The following is an 18,980-nucleotide window of genomic DNA, read 5'->3' as shown; positions in this document are numbered from 1 at the left end:
GTTGAAGAGGTGTCTATTTCCTACTTTGTAGAATAATCTGAGCATTAGCACAACTTTCTGGAAGTGAACAGAATCATGGTGTTGTAAAAGTATGACAGAGAATAGAATCCGCACAGTTTAAGAAAAAAAAAAAGAATAGAGAACATTACTGCCTTTCACTTTCTCCCCGTGTACTATGTCTAAAGGCAGAATATAGAGTTGGATAGTTTATGAATGTGGGTTCTGATAAAAGCTCATTTCTAGGGCCATCTTGATCTTCTTGAAGTTTTGATGCTATATAATATGAGAATTATCTAGAAATAATTTAGAGAGATTATATTAGGTAATTTTGAAAATCTCCAAACATTAAGGTTCTTAAAAATCTTTGCATCATGTTTTCTTTCTCTTCTTATTTTCAAGGTAATTTGTTGAACCGAAGGCAAGTGACTTTGCAAACAGTCACTGAAAACCAATTCTTTTGCATTCCCAGCATTAAATGTTCTGCAAAATACCCTGGGCTATTAGGCCTATTCACTCTCTTTGCTGGCATTGTTGGTCTGAATGTTGAGTTGGAAGTAGCTCTAGAATGGAACAGTTTTTAATTGTGCTAGTGTTGAATGCTATGCACTTTTCAAAATCTATTAAGCACGACCTTTTACGATCCCGACCTTAGCTACGCTGTGTTGAGCTCAGGAGCTGTGCAGAGGTATTTTGCCTCAAGTCAAATAGGGAGACACATAAATAAAGGCTGCCAGAGCTCCCAGGCAGAAGGAATTGGCTTAATGCTTCTCCTTTTTCTGAGATGCAGCTAAGTACTGCTGCCAGCTAGCTCTCTGTTGCCTGTTTTAGGGTATTTTGTATAGCAGTTTCATGCTTTATGTGAGCATGGAGTAGGACCTCTTCTGCCTTCACCTTCCTGTAGTATGGTGCCTCTAGGCTATGCCAAATCTGGTTTTCCTAACTGCAAATTTCTCAGTTTGTATGAGAGCCTATAGCATGCCAATGCAGCACTTCTCTTCAAATACATTCAGACTCTTTCCCTGCCAGATCTTTCTTGCTTAGCCAACCTTACCTTGCTCTTGTCAGTTCAAACCTCGGGGGGATTTAGAGCTGAAGCTGATTATGATTGATGAGCCCTGGCTGTACAATAACCCCAAAGGTTATTAATACCTTTCAGATGATGGGTATAAAATGTCACATGATATCTTCTCTGCAGTCTTTTATTGTTCTGCAGATGCATGTGAAAAGGGCACTTTTCACTGATGTGACTCATTCTGACCAAGACTGTATGAAACAATTAAATTTTTTGAATATGTGTGCCAACCACCTATTGATTATCTTTCATTAAACCAGATTAAAGATTAAATTAATTTTAACAAAAGTTGTTATGGATGCTTAGGCAGTACTCTTTTCTGAGGTTTCAGGTGACTGATGGTGTTTCAAACCTTTCATTTACTACAAAGAAAAAAAATCAGGCAGTAGCAAAAGGGGAAAAGGATTACATTTAATGTTTCTCTTTGTCAAAGCCCGACTCCTAAGAGCATACAAGTCATTACTTTTTCTGATAAGGAGGACTGTAAGTTTTAAAGCTACTGACTAATTCCTTGCATGGTTTCCTAGGATGGTTGAGGAGATTTTTCTTTGGCCCCTAAGAATAGCAATTTCAGTTTATTAATTGGATTGCTATAGAATAACACTTTATTTTTTTTCGATAACATAGTTTGCTAAAGGTCGTAATAGAAGTAGTACAATGGAGCAATAAGGTCATGACCAAACTGTCAGAGAGTATAACCTAGGTGTTGCAGACATTAGTGAGGGAAAAGGAATAGGCACAAACTGATAAGAAGTTAAAATTATGGGCTAGAACAGTGGCTGTATAGCTGAGGTTGCTAATAAAAACACGAAGAGCTGAAAGATGACATGCCTTGGGGCACCACATAATGCCCAGTAAAATATTTTTCTTCCTTTGCTTCTTAGCTCCTACAATGTAAGTGTTTGTTTGGAAATTAATTAAACTTCCATAAATGTTAACAGTTAGAGCAATTTCAGAGAATGAAAATAATATATTTCTCCATAGATACAGGAAAGCAATTAATGTGAAAGGCATTTTCTAATAAAGTATTGTTTCATTTGGAGTGAGAAAATACATTTGCTGGATTTCAATCAACTCAATAGTGGCAGAATACTGTTGCAGTGATTACATTAAGAAATCATATCATCATATGTATCGTCATAGGATATTAGTTTTGATGGAACTGTGTTTTATTCCAGGTGAAAAGATTATTTATTTTAGTGTGTTATTGTTCATACTTACTAAGTTATCTGTAATCTAGGTATGGCCATACTATGTTGATTTCTTACTGTCTATGCTTTGTTCTATTGATTCTTAGTAGGGATCTTGCCATATCTTAGTCACAAACACATTGTGGTCCCTGAGCATTTTCATTTTAATGCTGCCACACAGGGAATTACCTGTGTTATTATTCTTCTAAACTGTACATCATAAAGTTAATAGTAATAACTATGGCAAATGAAATCTATTGTTATCAAATACCTATATTTGTGTGTAGATTGGAGAAACTATTATGTCTCTTCCAAGTTTCTACCCACAGAATTCTCCTGGCAAAACCGACTGCTCGAGGTTTGGACAATCACACACATTTCTGGGTAAAAAAACTGGCTGGAAAACTGGGCCCAAAGAGTTGTGGTGAACAGAGTTAAATCCAGTTGGCGGCCGGTCATAAGTGGTGTCCCCCAGGGCTCGGTTTTGGGGCCACTCCTGTTTAACATCTTTACTGATGATCTAGACGAGGGGATCGAGTGCACCCTCAGTCATGTGAGAAACTATGGACTAGGGTATTGTTTATTAAGACTTATGTTAAATGTATGTTAAGCTCAATGTATGTTAAGCTCAATGTAAAGGCTAGGCAACAAAAGATATGAAATCGCTTATGCAAACAGCTACCAGATACCGCTTGTATAGGGTAAGATAACCACAATCGCTTACACAAACTAAACCAGACACCGCTTAGGGTAAGATAACCGCAATCGCTTACACAAACTAAACCAGACACTGCTTGTGCAAGGTAAACGCCAAGATTTCCAGGAAATGCCAGAAATAAGAAGAATAACTCCAGATGGCGGAGCGCAGACTCCCCTGCCGTCCAGCGCTGTCTTTGCTCATATTCTACTTGCTATAATTAATAAAATAATTCAATTGAATTATGATCCATTGCGGTCTCAATTTATAACAGTCAGTTTGCAGATGACCCCAAGTTGGGTGGGAGTGTTGATCTGCTCGAGGGTGGGGAGGCTCTGCAGAGATACCTGGACAGGCTGGAGCCATGGGCTGAGGCCAACCGTAGGAGTTTCAATGAGGCCAAATGCCGGGGGCTGCCCTTGGGCCACAACAACCCCCAGCAGCGCTACAGGCTTGGGGAGGAGTGGCTGGAGAGCTGCCAGTCAGAGAGGGACCTGGGGTGTTGACTGACAGCCGGCTGAACAGGAGCCAGCAGTGTGCCCATGTGGCCAAGAAGGCCAATGGCATCCTGGCTTGTGTCTGCAATAGCGTGGCCAGCAGGGACAGGGAAGGGATCTGACCCCTGTACTCGGCACTGCTGAGGCCGCCCCTCGATTCCTGTGTTCAGTTTTGGGCCCCTCACTACAAAAAGGACATTGAATGACTCGAGCGTGTCCAGAGAAGGGCAACGAAGCTGGTGCAGGGTCTGGAGCACAGGTCGTACGGGGAGCGGCTGAGGGAACTGGGGGTGTTTAGTCTGGAGAAGAGGAGGCTGAGGGGAGACCTCATTGCCCTCTACAGCTCCCTGAAAGGAGGTTGCAGAGAGCTGGGGATAAGTCTCTTTAACCAAGTAATAAGGGATAGAACAAGAGATAATAGCCTCAAGCTGAACCAGGGAAAGTTTAGATTAGATGTCAGGAAGCATTTATATCCAGAAGGGGTTGTTAGGAGTTGGAATGGGCTGCCCAGGGCAGTGGTAGAGTACCCATCCCTGGAGGTGTTTAAGAGTTGGGCTGACATAGCGCTGAGGGATATGGTGTAGTTGGGAACTGTCAGTGTTAGGTTAATGGTTGGACTGGATGATCATCAAGGTCCTTTCCAACTTAGTTGATTCTGTGAAGTTTCTTAGTTCTGAATAACTTGTAATCACTTGTATGGAAAAGAAACTTGTGAAATGCTCAGTGACAATCTCAGGTCAAAAAAGCTGAAATCAAGAGATTGGTAAAGAAAAAAAAGAAACTTCTGTCAAGTTTTGTATTCTTTATGTACTTCAAGGATGAAGTATATTCTTCTTGAGTTTTAAAGCTGGTTTAAACTGGACAACTTTTTGTCAGATGAAAATAAACTTCAAAAATATATGTAATTGCACCTATTCAGGGAATCTAAAATTCATTCTTGCTGCCTTTCAGAGTCTAGTGGGTTGGCAGAGTACTTGAAAGATTTAGATATAGAAAGTTCTACTTAACTGGATATAATGGTAAGTACAAATAATAGAGTATGAAAAGCTCTACTATGATCATGTTACTGTGGTTCTTGTAAATTTGTCTAGTGCTGGAGACCATTAAAGCACTACAGTAAACCAAAAAGTACCATAAAACTGTAGCAGTCCTGGACTCTTTGAAAAGCTGCACCTAATTATGTCTCATTTCCTCACATCTGCCACTTCACAAACACATAAGTACATGCTGCTATGTAGTTTTATAAACACCCTCCACTGTTTAATGTAGCTTCTCCCTGCTATTCAGTAAAGCTGTGTATCATCAGAGATCTCTCCCATAACTATATCACAAGAGTGCTTCTAGTTTGTAAATAATGGTTTTTATTAGCTATTTTATATAGCACCTCTGGAGACTCTCTTGCATAGTAGAAAGCAGTATAGCTGCTAGATATTACACTGAGTTCACAGTGTAAGCGATTATTCCATATAATGTGCTTCACGGGGAAATCTTGTGGAAGTTTAGCTTTCATTTCGTTGTTTTGATCATATCTTAAGTTGTTTAACCAGTACTGACACAAAATTCCCTTCCCTTCCCTTCCCTTCCCTTCCCTTCCCTTCCCTTCCCTTCCCTTCCCTTCCCTTCCCTTCCCTTCCCTTCCCTTCCCTTCCCTTCCCTTCCCTTCCCTTCCCTTCCCTTCCCTTCCCTTCCCTTCCCTTCCCTTCCCTTCCCTTCCCTTCCCTTCCCTTCCCTTCCCTTCCCTTCCCTTCCCTTCCCTTCCCTTCCCTTCCCTTCCCTTCCCTTCCCTTCCCTTCCCTTCCCTTCCCTTCCCTTCCCTTCCCTTCCCTTCCCTTCCCTTCCCTTCCCTTCCCTTCCCTTCCCTTCCCTTCCCTTCCCTTCCCTTCCCTTCCCTTCCCTTCCCTTCCCTTCCCTTCCCTTCCCTTCCCTTCCCTTCCCTTCCCTTCCCTTCCCTTCCCTTCCCTTCCCTTCCCTTCCCTTCCCTTCCCTTCCCTTCCCTTCCCTTCCCTTCCCTTCCCTTCCCTTCCCTTCCCTTCCCTTCCCTTCCCTTCCCTTCCCTTCCCTTCCCTTCCCTTCCCTTCCCTTCCCTTCCCTTCCCTTCCCTTCCCTTCCCTTCCCTTCCCTTCCCTTCCCTTCCCTTCCCTTCCCATACTACTACCTATGCACTACTATGCAATGTTTAAAAATTAATCACATGAACAGGTACAGAAGTCACATTAGTAGTCATTAATATGAGAGGGAAGATAATGTACACAGCCATTTGCAGAGGCTGCAATTATCAGCTAGAGAAAAAAATTTGCATAACTTCCCCATAATTATAACAAACCCAGCTCAAGTTGTATTCTGAAATTCCCAGAATTGTTCACATATCATTGGAGATACTAGGATTAAAATGGCCTCTCATGCCTTTTGTGGCTGGCTTGACACCTTTTTCCTTTCCTTCTGTCTAAATATATGAACAGAAAAATGCAGCATATTTTACAATGAAAATTCTTGATAATATCTCTCTGCTGCCATTAATTTTGTAATTTTTTAAATTCATTTTTCTTCTACTTAATTACAGTATTTGATCCTGAACTTGCTACTCTGCAGCTACCAAGGATGTATATATACCTTGTTACCTAACTCACACCTTAGTGTCAATCTGAAAAATGTTATCAGGTGCTGTTCAGGGTAATTAAATGGTTTAGCTACATGCCAGGTGGTACGTAACAGACTGAACATTGGGAAAGTATGTGAACTCTTAGCATGAAATATTAAAATGAGATTTTTGGACTATTGCATTTAGGAATTCAGTAGGGGGAGGATAAAGTATACTTTCAAGAAGCAGTTAAAACTTGAGAAAGTGACATTTAGGTAGTCAAGCCTTCCTTATAATTATAGTATATACTAAGAGCCCAAATGTGATTGTCAGTCTTCATACAGAGTTCTAGTCTACAGTGTCTTTTGTAGCCTGTCAGTGTGTGTTAAATAGGCATTCAGTCTTATGCTTATTCTAATGGATATATTTTTCACTGATTTGATAATTATTTTAATAGATATTCTCCTGCAATTTTCCTCTGTTACTAATTTGTTGAACCGATGGGAAATTGCAAAATATGACACATCATTTCTTGTTTCAGCTGTATTGCATGGAATATTTCATATTTCTTTGAATATTTCATCTTATTTTGATTTATAATCAAAACAGAACACTACGTTAGGATTCCAGTGAACTTTGTATTTTTTTGCCTAACAGATATGATAATTCTTTTAGCATCAAATGAAACCTAATTATTTGTGTTATTGTTTAATTACAAAGAATAGTGCTTCTGCTGTATCCTTCCATTATGTTTAACATATAATTCAATTAGGTTCTGAAATATCTTCTATTACTGAAAAAGAAATTGTAAGTATGGAATAGAGATCACCTATTTTGGGAAGACTATTTCAATGTAATCTTCGGGTACCATGTCTAATAATTTGAATACGATTATAATATTTGGATCCATTAATAATGCCCAGTGGTAATAAACCATGTATGATTAGGATGGAGCTTCACTGACCCCATACAGTTCCCTGTGTGAAGAATTTAAAGTAGGAGGTAAAAAATCCTGTGAAAATGTACCTATATTCTGAATTGTTTTTAACAGCAGGTACAAGATTTGAGGATATATTTGAAACAGTTTTTTAAGGAAAATTTTAAGGAGACACTATTGTCCTGGTTCAGCTAGGATAGGGTTAAGTTTCCCCAGCAGTGGGGAGGGAGATCTAGCTGGGTTATTCCATACCATGTTGACGTTAGGTCCGTGTGCCCAAGATCAGGAAGAGTTTCTGTGTTGCTTTTGTCCCTGACGGTACCTGCGATGGGACTGCTCTATTGTTGTGATATAGCTCTGTACATCTTTTGTCCTGTTTACTGTTATTACTGCTTATTGTTATTGCTATTGTTGCTGTTCGGTTTGTTGTTGTTACACTGTTGTATTAAATCTTTCCTTATCTCAACCCTGGCATTTTTATCTCTCTCCCTGCCCCATCTGGTCTGAGGGTGGGGAAGGGACAACAGCAGCGTGGTCTCGGGTCCCAGCAGGGCCTAAACCACCACAACTATGGAAGGACGTGTTTTACCAGCTGGACCTTTCAGATATAAAACTGCCAGCTGAAGGTATACCAGCATAAGCCAGTCCTGCCTCACAATAAATAAAACGTCTTATATCTCTTTGATACAGCTAGTTACTCTGCTGGTGAAAGATGTAGCATCAGACTAAACCAAACCTACGTAACTACAGTCTCAGCTGTTAGAAGACTCCATGGAAATTATACAGGAATCATTTGACTGCTCTATAGGAGCCCATGCTAGAAGACAGGAACACCTGAGGAACTGCAGTGGTAAAGAAAGACATAAAAAAGGTGCTCGATCATTCCTGTAATACGGAAATGGAAAGCACTTCCTAAAAGCCTGGGGAAAGCATAGGTAAAAACAGTAGAAAGTATGCCAGGAAGTTGACTTTATGCAATAAAGGGAAGGAGGAAATAGTGTCAGATTTCCTCCATTTACAAACAATGGAAAAATCATGAGAGAAATTTAGCTTTGAACAAGGAGAGTAAATGTAATTTGAAAAGCTAAGACAGGTCAGAATGGTTTCCTTTTATTAATAATGGTGTAGAAAGCCACTTGAGATTGTCTTAGTCTAAGGCAGATAACTCTAAAAGCATATTATTATAAAAGGCAGATATTTTCAGAGAATCACAGAATCATATAGGTTGAAAAGGACCCTGAAGATCATCTAGTCCAAACGTTCGCCTAGCACAGTTCCCACCTACAGCATATCCTTAAGCTCTAAACTGACCCTACTCTTGAACACCTCTAGGGATGGGGACTCCACCACCTCCCTGGGCAGCCCATTCCAACACTTAACAACCCCTTCTGGAAAGAAATGCTTCCAACATCTAGTCTGAACTTTCCCTGGCACAACTTGAGGTCATTCCCTCTTGTCCTGTCGCTTTCTACTAGGCTAAAGAGGCTCATTCCCAGCTCTCTGCACCCTCCTTTCAGGGAGCTGTAGAGGGTGATGAGGTGTCTAGATGCCGTCGTCTAGATCATCAGTAAAGATGATAAACAGGAGTGGCCCCAAAACCGAGCCCTGGAGGACACCACTTGTGACTGGCTGCCAACTGGATTTAACTCTGTTCACCACAACTCTTTGGGCCCAGTTGTCCAGACAGTTTTTTACCCAGTGAAGTGTGCGATTCTCCAAACCTCAAGCAGCCATTTTCACCAGGAGAATGCTGTGGGAAATGGTGTCAAAGGCCTTGCTAAAGGCAAGGTAAATTACATCTACAGCCTTTCCCTCATCCAATAAGCAGGTTGCACTGTTGTAGAAGGACATCAGGTTTGTCAAGCTGGATCTGCCGTTCATAAACCCATGCTGACTGGGCCTGAGCATCTGGCTGTCCCTCATGTGTTGTGTGATGGTACTCAGGATGAGCTGCTCCATCGGCTTCCCGGGCACCGAAGTCAATCTGCCAGGTCTGTAATTTCCCAGATCATCCTTCCGACCCTTCTTATATATGGGCATCACACTGGCAACTTTCCAATCAGTCGGGACCTCCCCGGCCAGCCAGGACTGCTGGTGAATGATGGAAAGTGGCCTGGCGAGCACCCCAGCCAGCTCCTTTAGCACCCTCGTGTGTATCCCATCCCGTCCCATAGACTTGTGTGTGTCTGTGTGATGCAGCAGGTCACTGACTGTCTTCTTCTGGATTGTCGAAGAGTCATTCTCCCAGTCTCTGTATTCTGGCTGTGGAGGCTGGATTTCATCAATACAACTAACCTTGCTATTAAAGACTGAGGCAAAGAAAGCATTAAGCACCTCAGCCTTCTCCTCATCACTTGTTACCAAATTTCCTCCTGCATCTAGCAGGGGATGAAGACTCTCCCTGGTCTTTCTTTTGCTACTGACATACTTATAGAAACTTTTCTTGTTATCCTTGGTTGCAGAGGCTAAATTAATTTCCAGTTGTGCTTTAGCCCTTCTGATTTCCACCCTGCATAGCCTCACAGCCTCTTTGTAATCACTGTGTTTGTCTAGCCCCTTCTCCCAAAGGCTGTAAACTCTCCTTTCCTCCCTGAGTTGCAGCCAAAGCTCCCTGTTCACCCAGGGTGGTCTTCTCTGGCATCGGCTTCTCTCAGAGTACCCGGGGACCGCCTGCTCCTGAGCCATTAACACTTCCTTCTTAAAGAGCGCCCAGCCTTCCTGGGCCCCTATACCCTTCAGGAGAGTCTCCCAGGGGATCCTTTCAAGCAGGTGCCTAAACAAGACAAAGTCAGCCCTTCTGAAGTCCAGGATGTCAGTCCTGCTTAGCTCTCTCCTGACCTCTCTAAGAATAGAGAACTCTATTATTTCATAATCGCCGTGCCCTAGTCGGCCTCCAACCTCCACATCGTCCACCCGTCCTTCTCTGTTCACAAAGAGGAGATCCAGCAGGGCATCTTCTCTGGGTGGTTTACTCACCAGCTGTGTCAGGAAATTGTCTCCCACACATTGTAGGAATGTTGCATTTTGCATTGGGTTACTGATTTTGACAAAACATTCTATAGTTCTGAGTACTTATGTATATCTCTACACTTGGAGAAGATTGAATAATATTATCTGAATTCAATCTTTTTGTACATTTATGTGGTCAACTTATTTTCTATTGCTTATTTGACTATAACTTATCTTTCCCTACTAACATAGGCGAGTTCTTAAAATATTAAGGAAAATGATGCACTATCTGATAGTTCAAGTGTAAATCTTACATGTTTAAATACTGTACTAAAAAGATCTTAGATAAGGTACCATGGTTGTAAGACTTTTTCCTATTAGCCTGAATATGAAATGAATATGATAAGACAACTATCAAAGTTGTAGGGTGATTTGCCTGAACTTAAGTAATGAGGTTGAATTCGTAAACCCACATTTCAGTTGTTGTCTAAACCCTCACTCCCTAAACTGGAAAATGTTAAGAGAAGAGATTCCTCCATGAAATTATTTTCTCATCATAAGTAGAATCTCATGTTTAAAATTGTTGCTCTTCTCTTCCTGAGTATGTGCCACTAGAACTCTCCACAGTAATACTTTTCCTTGCACCCTTACTTAGCAGGGCTTCCCACCCCTCTCGTTAGAGATGTGCTTTTAAGGCACCTCTTTCCTTCTAGCACCTAAATTCCAAGCTGAACTATTTTTGACTTCTAAATTTCTACAGGGCCAGATGTGGGCTCCTGCAGAATTATCAGAGATATACACAAATGCATGCTGGAGTCTTTCTTAGATGGTTGATGTACTAACTCCACAACAAAAATGTAGAACTGACTGCAATTAAAGCTTCAAGCTAATGGGCAAAAATGATATAATTTATATTGGTTCTCTTTCTCACTGTTATGGTATAACTCAAGTTTGGACATTTTTTAACCTTGCATCTATATTTAATGAGAAGTAATACTTTTTGGCTGCTTACTACCCTGTTGGTGTACTGAACCAGTTCAATCATGGAATTAATGGACAACTTTGAAAGTGCCTAAGCTCTCTGTATTTAGATCGGAAGCGGTTTTTCGTGGTTTTTTTTTTTTTTTTTTTTTTTTTTTTTTCTAAATATAAAGATTTAAAGTTACTGAAGTGCAGCAAGACAAAGTAACAGTATGAAAATCAAATCCTGAGAAGTGTTTGCACTGGTGTTGGAAAGTAAATTGTGTTACATTCAGTCATCCAAAGAGAGAAAGAGTGGTATAAAGGGAGAGAGCTCTACAGTGTCAACCTAAATAACTCAATGTTTTCTAAATGGACAAATCATTGGGTTTTATAAATATGTATTTAAATAGAAATCTTAGAAAAACTTCAAAAGGGATTTGAATGGTTTGATTCTCCGTGCAAGCCTGTAAAGCCTTGACTGTCAATGCTTAAAGAGCACCTCAAAACAGAAATAAGTCTAGCCACAGTACATAAACCAGAGGTATCACTATTTCTCAGTAGTCTTTTCCCCCCTATGAGATATCACCCTTTGCCTAAGGCAAAAAAAAGGAGAAAGCATTAGACTCATTGTATAAATCTGATTTTTTCTGAGTCTAAAAAATGGTAAGAGAACATTTTGAAGTAAAAAAAATGCATATCTGAGGCACAAATATTCCACCTTAATCAGCCACTGCAAACAGGAAACTCAGAAATTATAACTGCTTTAAAAAATGCATTTATCTCTCTGGCTATTAGTATTGATAGCAGCTTATATAATCACCAGACATTTCCCCTGAAAAATGGATGAAGTTAAATGAACCCTTCCTTGGAGTCTGACATCCTTCACTGGTATAATACTGAGAGTGTATTAGCTATAGATTGAAAATGATGTACGGCACTGCAAATGACATAAGTGTCTTAGCTAGTTCTTTTGAAAGAAAAAATGTCAGATGAATATTCTAGCAGTCTATGAAAAAGATATAAACTTTTAAAGTGTCTGAAGTGCTGACAAAGATAGCATATACCACTTTCATTCTAGGACTAGGTATGAAGGTTTTTTTACTGTGAAATAACTATTTTCAAACCCAGTTTCTTATCCGTCATAGGCAAAATACCATGTTTTCCCTTTCTAGCTCTGTGTTTATTATGTTTATTTATGTATTATGTGGTTTGGGTTGGAAGGAACCTTAAAAGTAATTTATTTCCAACCCCTCTGCCATGTATAGGGACATCTTCCACTAGACCACATTGCTCAAAGCTCCATCCAAGCTGGTCTTGAATATTTCCATGGAGGGGGCCTCCTCGACTTCTGTGGGCAACCTGTTCCAGTGTCTTGCCACCCTCCCAGTGAAGGATTTCTTCCTTACATCTAATCTATATCTACCCTCTTTCAGTTTAAATCCATTACCCCTTGTCCTATCACTACATGCCCTTTTAAAAAGACCCTCCTCACCTTTCTTGTAGGCCCCTTTTAGGTACTGGAAGACCTCTTCTCTAGGCTGAGCAACCCCAACTCTCTCAGCTTGTCTTTATAGGAGAGACGCTCCAGCCCTCTGATCATTCTTTCATTTTAATAGAATTTAGAAGACAGTGCCACTGAAAGTATGTGCTTCATGTTTTTAGTGTTCATGGAAATTAATAATACTGAATTTTTATGGGTGGTCTGTCATGACTTCTACATTATTCAGTGTGAAACAATTAATAATGTACCTGAGGGTTTACAGAAAGCTGAAGGCATAACAATAGTACTGAACTCCTGTGACTGAGAAACAGTGTCACAGCAAGAAGCAGATGACAAATTAAACAAGAAAATAAAGTATGAGAAAATACATAAGCCAGTCGAACATGTGGGACAGTGGTGGAAAACAGCATTATCAGAAAAATATTTAAGTGTTTGCTGCCACACAGATCTCCATGCTAGTCTAATAGTCTTATTCATCTATGAACATACCTCTGTTCTTGTACTTTATTTTACTTCATCTGAATGAAGTTATTGTTATGCCACAGGTCAGCAAAAAAAACATTACAGCAAAACTATGAAAAGGATATCTTTGCAGGTGAATTTTGGAGAAATGAATACTGAAAGGACATTATTAACTGATTTCTTGTACTTATCTCTTTGTTCTCATTGCAGTGTTTGATGGGCACTTGGCACAAATTTTATTGGAGGAAATATTTTCCATTAAACCTACAAGGAGATCCAGTTGCTTCTTCTGTGCTGTGTTCCAGTTCCACTCTCACAGTCTGAACTCTCACATGCCAGCTTCTAAACCATGGTCTTTCTTCTCTTCCTGGCAGCCAGTACAGGTGGGTCAAGCTTTCAACCTCTAAATAGGAAGACAAGCTTGGCTGCAGTTAAAGGAAGCTTTTCTGTGTGATGGTGGTGTATTACCAGTCTTGCTAGGAAGTGTACAGATATTACTGTGGAATGTCAATTGCCATTATAGTGTGGTTTATTTTACTGGTGGAAAAAAAATGTGCAATCTTCACAACTCTAATTGTATTACAAATCCATGCTGAAAGACCAAGGATGCAATGTGAAGAGATTTTCTTAGGCAATCTCTGTGCGAATAAAAGGTTCATGTAATAATTCTACACTGAGCAAGAAAGACTCCAACTAACATCAAATTAATTTATACTTTACTACTCAATCTAATCATAACAACTGCAAAACGTTCAATGTGCTGAGTGCATTTTTGTTTTGGATTGTATCAGTTAGGTTTATTACCTTCCCTGCACTAATCACTGATAAAGTAAGAAGAATAAAGTAGACCCTGTGTGCTTCTCCTTTTTATAGGATTCACAAAAGGGAGATTATATAGTATACTTATATGGTGCATGACATTTATGGATTGAAAAGGTTTGTGACTGTAAATATCTCATAAAACACCTGTCACCTGAATCTGATAGATTCTCAGTTCATGTCCCCAGAGAAAAAGATTATGGATTTTAATGATAGCGTGGACAAAAATAAGATTGTTAAGAGATGCAGTTTTACTAAGAGTTACCTTGTGAGGATTCAGAGGGGATTCAGAATGATGTTTTCCTTGAAGAACTGTTTTTATTCAACAAGTCCAAACTTGATCTATTTAGATGAAAAATATTTTAATGGTTGCTTCCTAAAGGTTCTAACATTAAATTCTGCATTTTAAGAAACATGATTATGAACATGATCTGCGATTTTTTACATCCATTGATGCATATGCTACTTAACATGAAAATACCTCTTTTAATTTGAATCTACTATATTATAAAGTTATATGTAAAAATGTTTGCTTCTAACAGCTCAGATTTTAGTGAGTCTTTAAATATATCATATAAAATTACTTTTTTAAGGCAGAGCACTTCAAATTTATACTACTAGATTTTAAAATATATTTAAGCAGATGAAAAAATCCATACCTTTCTTTACATATGTATATATTATTTTTCTGTTCTTGAACATAGTTTTTGTTAGAGTTAATTTCTTCATGTTTGGTATTTTCTTTTAATGTTCTCACTGTCCAATTTTCTCTACTTGTTCTGTCTTTCATGTGAATGTGTGTGGTTGTTTGGTTTTGTTGGTTTTTGGTTTGTTTTTTCAGCTACTTGTTTTCTTCTTTCCTTTGGTTCTTTCATTAGTTTTACTTCTTCCTGTGAATGTAAATAATAGATTTCATAGAAACATCTAGCTATGTTGAACTGGTACTTGCCTTTCTGTCTATGAGATAGAGTTCTGCCTTTTTCATTGAGCTTAAATGTACTCTTTGGAAAATCACTTTTTATAAAGTTCTTTTGGTCTATTCACTGTTTAAGTGACATATAACTTAATTACTTACTGACTTGCTTTTTAAAATTTATTTTTTCTGCTGTATCCTGATCTCTTAAGATGATATGTTAAAAAGTTGTGTCACTGAGTGAACTTTCTGTATCACAGAGGTCCCAGCAACCATAGTATCGGAATTTTCCTCCTAAAGATTATTGAAGTAAATTCTGCACTGTGCAGAACTAGGGGCAAGTAGTTACACTTTGTTCTGAAATATCAGCAATAATGATAAAAATTCTTATAAGGCCTAGGATAAATTTCAGATGCTGTGAGGTAACTAGAATCTTTCTGTTGTTGCTGTAGCTTTCATAACACTTCAGATTTCCAAACACGTCTACTGATCCTTTTCCATAATATTTAAGGAGTAAAGTGAAGTTACTGGTATCCAAAAGACAAGATGAATGTGTATTCCCTATGTCTCAAGAACATTTTCTGTGGCAGCAGGCATGGGGATAGTAAAAGCTGCAGATGTCTTTCTTCTGGAGTGAAGAAATACTCAGAATATCAACATCTAGCTTTGTGTCTCCCCAGTGGCACATCTTAGAGTTAGAGAGCTGGAAGAATTAGTCATTGTCATATTTAAGGGACCTTGGCAGAAAGCCTTGGAAAGCCTTTGTTGTTATGGAGCTGTTGCTGTTACAGCCTTGAACAGAGTCCTGCTAATAACTTAAAGAAAGGGAACATTTCTGTATTCTCCTTAGAAAGAATTATCTTCTGTATTCTTACCATGGCTCTCCGCTTCTCTATGACCCTGTTATCTAGAAGGCTTGTGGATCAGCAGTGATTACCTGTTTAATTGGAGGCATCTGGGTTTTTCTGGTTTAGTGCATCACTTTATGGTCATAAATGAGTATGTCATTTCCCCCTCACACAACAGTCACAACAGGGTGGACCGTGGCTGCTCATCTGCAGCCATAAAAATTCCAAATCAAAATTCAGCTTTACCTTCTGTCCAGGTATTGGGGATGTCTGACTTCTTCATAACTGGGGAAACACCCTGTGACAAGAGTGTTCAGTGTATGCCTAAAGGGACAGAAGCACTTCAGCTGGGCTGGACCTTCCTCATGCCGTTCTTGTCACTGGACTTATATAAGGTACAATTCATGCTTAATTCATTCTACTGCTGTGGCAAATTCTCAAAAGACACCACACTTTTACTTTCAGTTTGGGGAAGACTTATTTCTCATTCCTGATCCTGGCTAAGATATGTCTGATGCCTGTGGTGTACAGTTTGTCATTAGCCATTTTTATACTCAATTATCTCACTTGTTTTCTTATACCCCGAGAAAGATGAATGCTTAACAAACTCCATTCTTTATGCTATCATAGGTACACACACAATTAGCAGCACTTTCATGACTTGTTGGTTTCATTTTAAAATAGGTGTCTGAAAGAGCTCAAAATCTATTTTTCCACAAGGATGCTATTTTTTCTCTGCTATCAAGTACAAGTTTTATGTCCTTTTGCATCAGTTTCACTCTCTGTAATAAATTAACATATATTATATATAATTGAGTTAAGTAAATGTCAGATCATGATCTGAAATTATATACATTCTGCAAACTTAATTTTCAGAAGGAAATTTATTGCATTTTAAAATAAATTAGTTGTTCTATTCTTTTTTAAATTTGAGATTGGACTTGATATGAAAGTGTAGATACTTCCATGTCTTCTGATGGCATACACCATTACACTATCATGTATTCACAGAATCGCAGAACAGATGGGGCTGACAGGGTCCAACCCCAATGCTCAAGCAGGATCACCTAGAGAAGGTTGCTCAGAACTCTGTTCAGATGTCTTTTGAACATCTCGTAGGAGGGGGACTCCACCACCTCCCTGGGCAACCTGTAACAATGCTCAGTCACCCTCACAGCAAAGAAGTGTTTCCTGATCTTCAGGAACAACTTCCCTGTGTTTCAGTTTGTGCCCATCACCTTTCGTCCTGTCAGTGGGCAAGACTGGAAAGAGCCAGGCTCTGACTCCTTGCACCCTCTCTTAAGGTATTTATATATATTGATGAGACACCCCCTGAGCCTTCTCCTCTCCAGGCTGAACAGTCCCAGATCTCTCAGACTTTCCTCATATATGCAATGCTCCGGTCCCTTCACCACCCTTGTGGCCTTTCACTGGACTCTTTGCAGTATGTCCAAGTCTTTCTTGTAGTGAGAAACCCAGAACTGTACACAGTACTACAGATTTGGCCTCATCAACACTGAATAAAGGGGAAGAATCACCTCTCTCAACCTGCTGCACTTTGTTTAATGCAGCTCTAGATACCATTGGCCTTCTTTACTGCATGGCCACATTGATGTCTCATGTTCAACTTTCTGTCCTCAGGTCCTTTTCTGCAAAAGTTTCTTTCCAACTGGGTGACACCCAGCATATAGTGGTGCCTGGGGTTGTTCCTTCTCAGCTGCAGAGCTTTGTACTTCCTCTTGTTGAACCTCAAGAGGTTCCTGTCAGCCCATTTTTCCATGCTCTCCAGGTCCCCCTGGCTGCGATAGCCCTATGGTGTATCAGCCATTCCTCAAAGTTTTTTTTCTTCTGCAGACTTGCTAAGGATATACACTGTCCCATCATCCAGGCCATTAATTAAAATGTTAAACAGGATTGTACACAGTACTGACCCCTGGATTACAGCACTAGTTACTGTGATGGTGCTTCACAGTGGTATACAAGTACACAACATATATTTACACCGATTAGTAAACACATGACAGCTTATTTCCATGATGTATAGATGTCTTCATAGGATCTATGAATACTACTGAACAAAATAGCAGTTTGCTAAGGGTTAAAATTTTTCAGAGCTTTGTTTTGAAGTGTTGATGATGGGTGCCATTTAAACACATAAATTTCTTTAGGCTTACAAACCTAGTTAAACTAAATCTCATTGCTTTACATCTAAGATTCTTCCACATAAAATTAACTTTAAATTAAATGGCATTCCTTATTCTTCCATACACACAATAATGGCCTTCTAATCCATGCTCTCCATAATGACAGAATGAATAAACATGTAAACACAGTCTGTTTCATCTTGAATTAAAATCTGACAGAACCTATTCAATTACTGCTAAAGTCTTGTTCCATCTTGAATATCTAGACCGATCTTGAAACAAAGATATATTGGGACTATCAATTAAACCTGTATCAATTTACATTTTCTTTGTGTGTATAACAGATGCCCCAAGCAAGATTTGTTGTCTTCTTCTGCTTAACCAGAAAATATAATCCATATGGTTATAAAAACCCAGCAGAATACCATACCATGTATTTCTTGGACAAATATGTGCTGTTGATTCAGCTTTTAAAAAGGTTTAAAGATCCAGGAATTAACATGAAAAAGCTCTACATTACAACATGACTGAATAGCTTGCAAGTTTTCTACTTGTCTGAAGTTTGCAAATGATGAAAAGACATATTTACAGCTAAGATCTTTGAAAATAATTTTCTTACAGCAATTTTGAAAAAAAGACTATCATTATTTAAATACTTAAAGTATCTGATCTTAAAATGGTCTAAACATTAAGAAATTCCTAATTTGAAAGAATATAGAATTTGATATCTGAGCATAAACTGAATGGCAAAAAATATTTTTTAAGATTTTAGCTGTAATTTCTAAGAAATCTTTGTATATTAGCTATATTGTAGTTAAAAATAAACAGAATTGCTAATCAAGTAAACCTGTTTTTGGCTACATTTTGTACTTTAAAACTCCTGTGGTATTCACCTGACTAGTTAGCTCTTCTTGTCCCCAGATTGCTATTATCACTTCAGATTCTATGGAAATTGCGGGGGATAGTATGTACTGTTGATGCTGCAGAGAAGAGCTCTGAAAGAGCAGTGTTGTGGCAGACATCCAAAGAAGACATCCCATATGAGCAATATTCCCTCTTGAATAATTGGAGATTAATTTAGTTAACCCCTCCAAGACTTTTTATTTCAGATGGTGTATATCAAAAATTTATTTAGTCAAAATCTATAATAAAACATAGTGGAGGAGAAACAGGGTTCTGAGTATCAGTTATTATATAACTCTCAGGGATAATGCAATTTTTAAACTGCTTGCTGTGATTCAAATTATTTTCATGAAATACCTGTTTCAAGAAGATTGTCTAGAAAAGTGAACATTTACACAGAGTACAACCTTCCAAACACCAACATAGTAAAGGAGATTTCTTATAAATCTTTACTATTGGTTATCAATATATTAAAATAATTTTCTTGGCATGTGATTTTTTTTTTTT

The 18,980-nt window shown here is 38.9% G+C and overlaps 1 long non-coding RNA gene across 1 annotated transcript in view; it reads left to right on the top strand.

The window, feature by feature from the left end:
* Positions 1-13,225, top strand: part of LOC113489712 — a 23,247-nt gene extending 10,022 nt beyond the window's left edge. The window contains exons 2-3 of the long non-coding RNA XR_003400085.1: positions 7,722-7,842; positions 13,057-13,225. This is a non-coding gene — a long non-coding RNA (uncharacterized LOC113489712). The remainder of the gene's footprint in view (positions 1-7,721; positions 7,843-13,056) is intronic.
* Positions 13,226-18,980: the final 5,755 nt, after the last annotated feature.

This window comes from Athene cunicularia (assembly GCF_003259725.1).
Source record: "Athene cunicularia isolate RWA chromosome Z unlocalized genomic scaffold, athCun1 chrZ_part1, whole genome shotgun sequence".
In the NCBI taxonomy this organism is placed as follows: domain Eukaryota; kingdom Metazoa; phylum Chordata; class Aves; order Strigiformes; family Strigidae; genus Athene; species Athene cunicularia.
The sequence above is the reverse complement of the archived record's forward strand: the minus strand, read 5'-3'. Positions and strand labels throughout refer to the sequence as shown.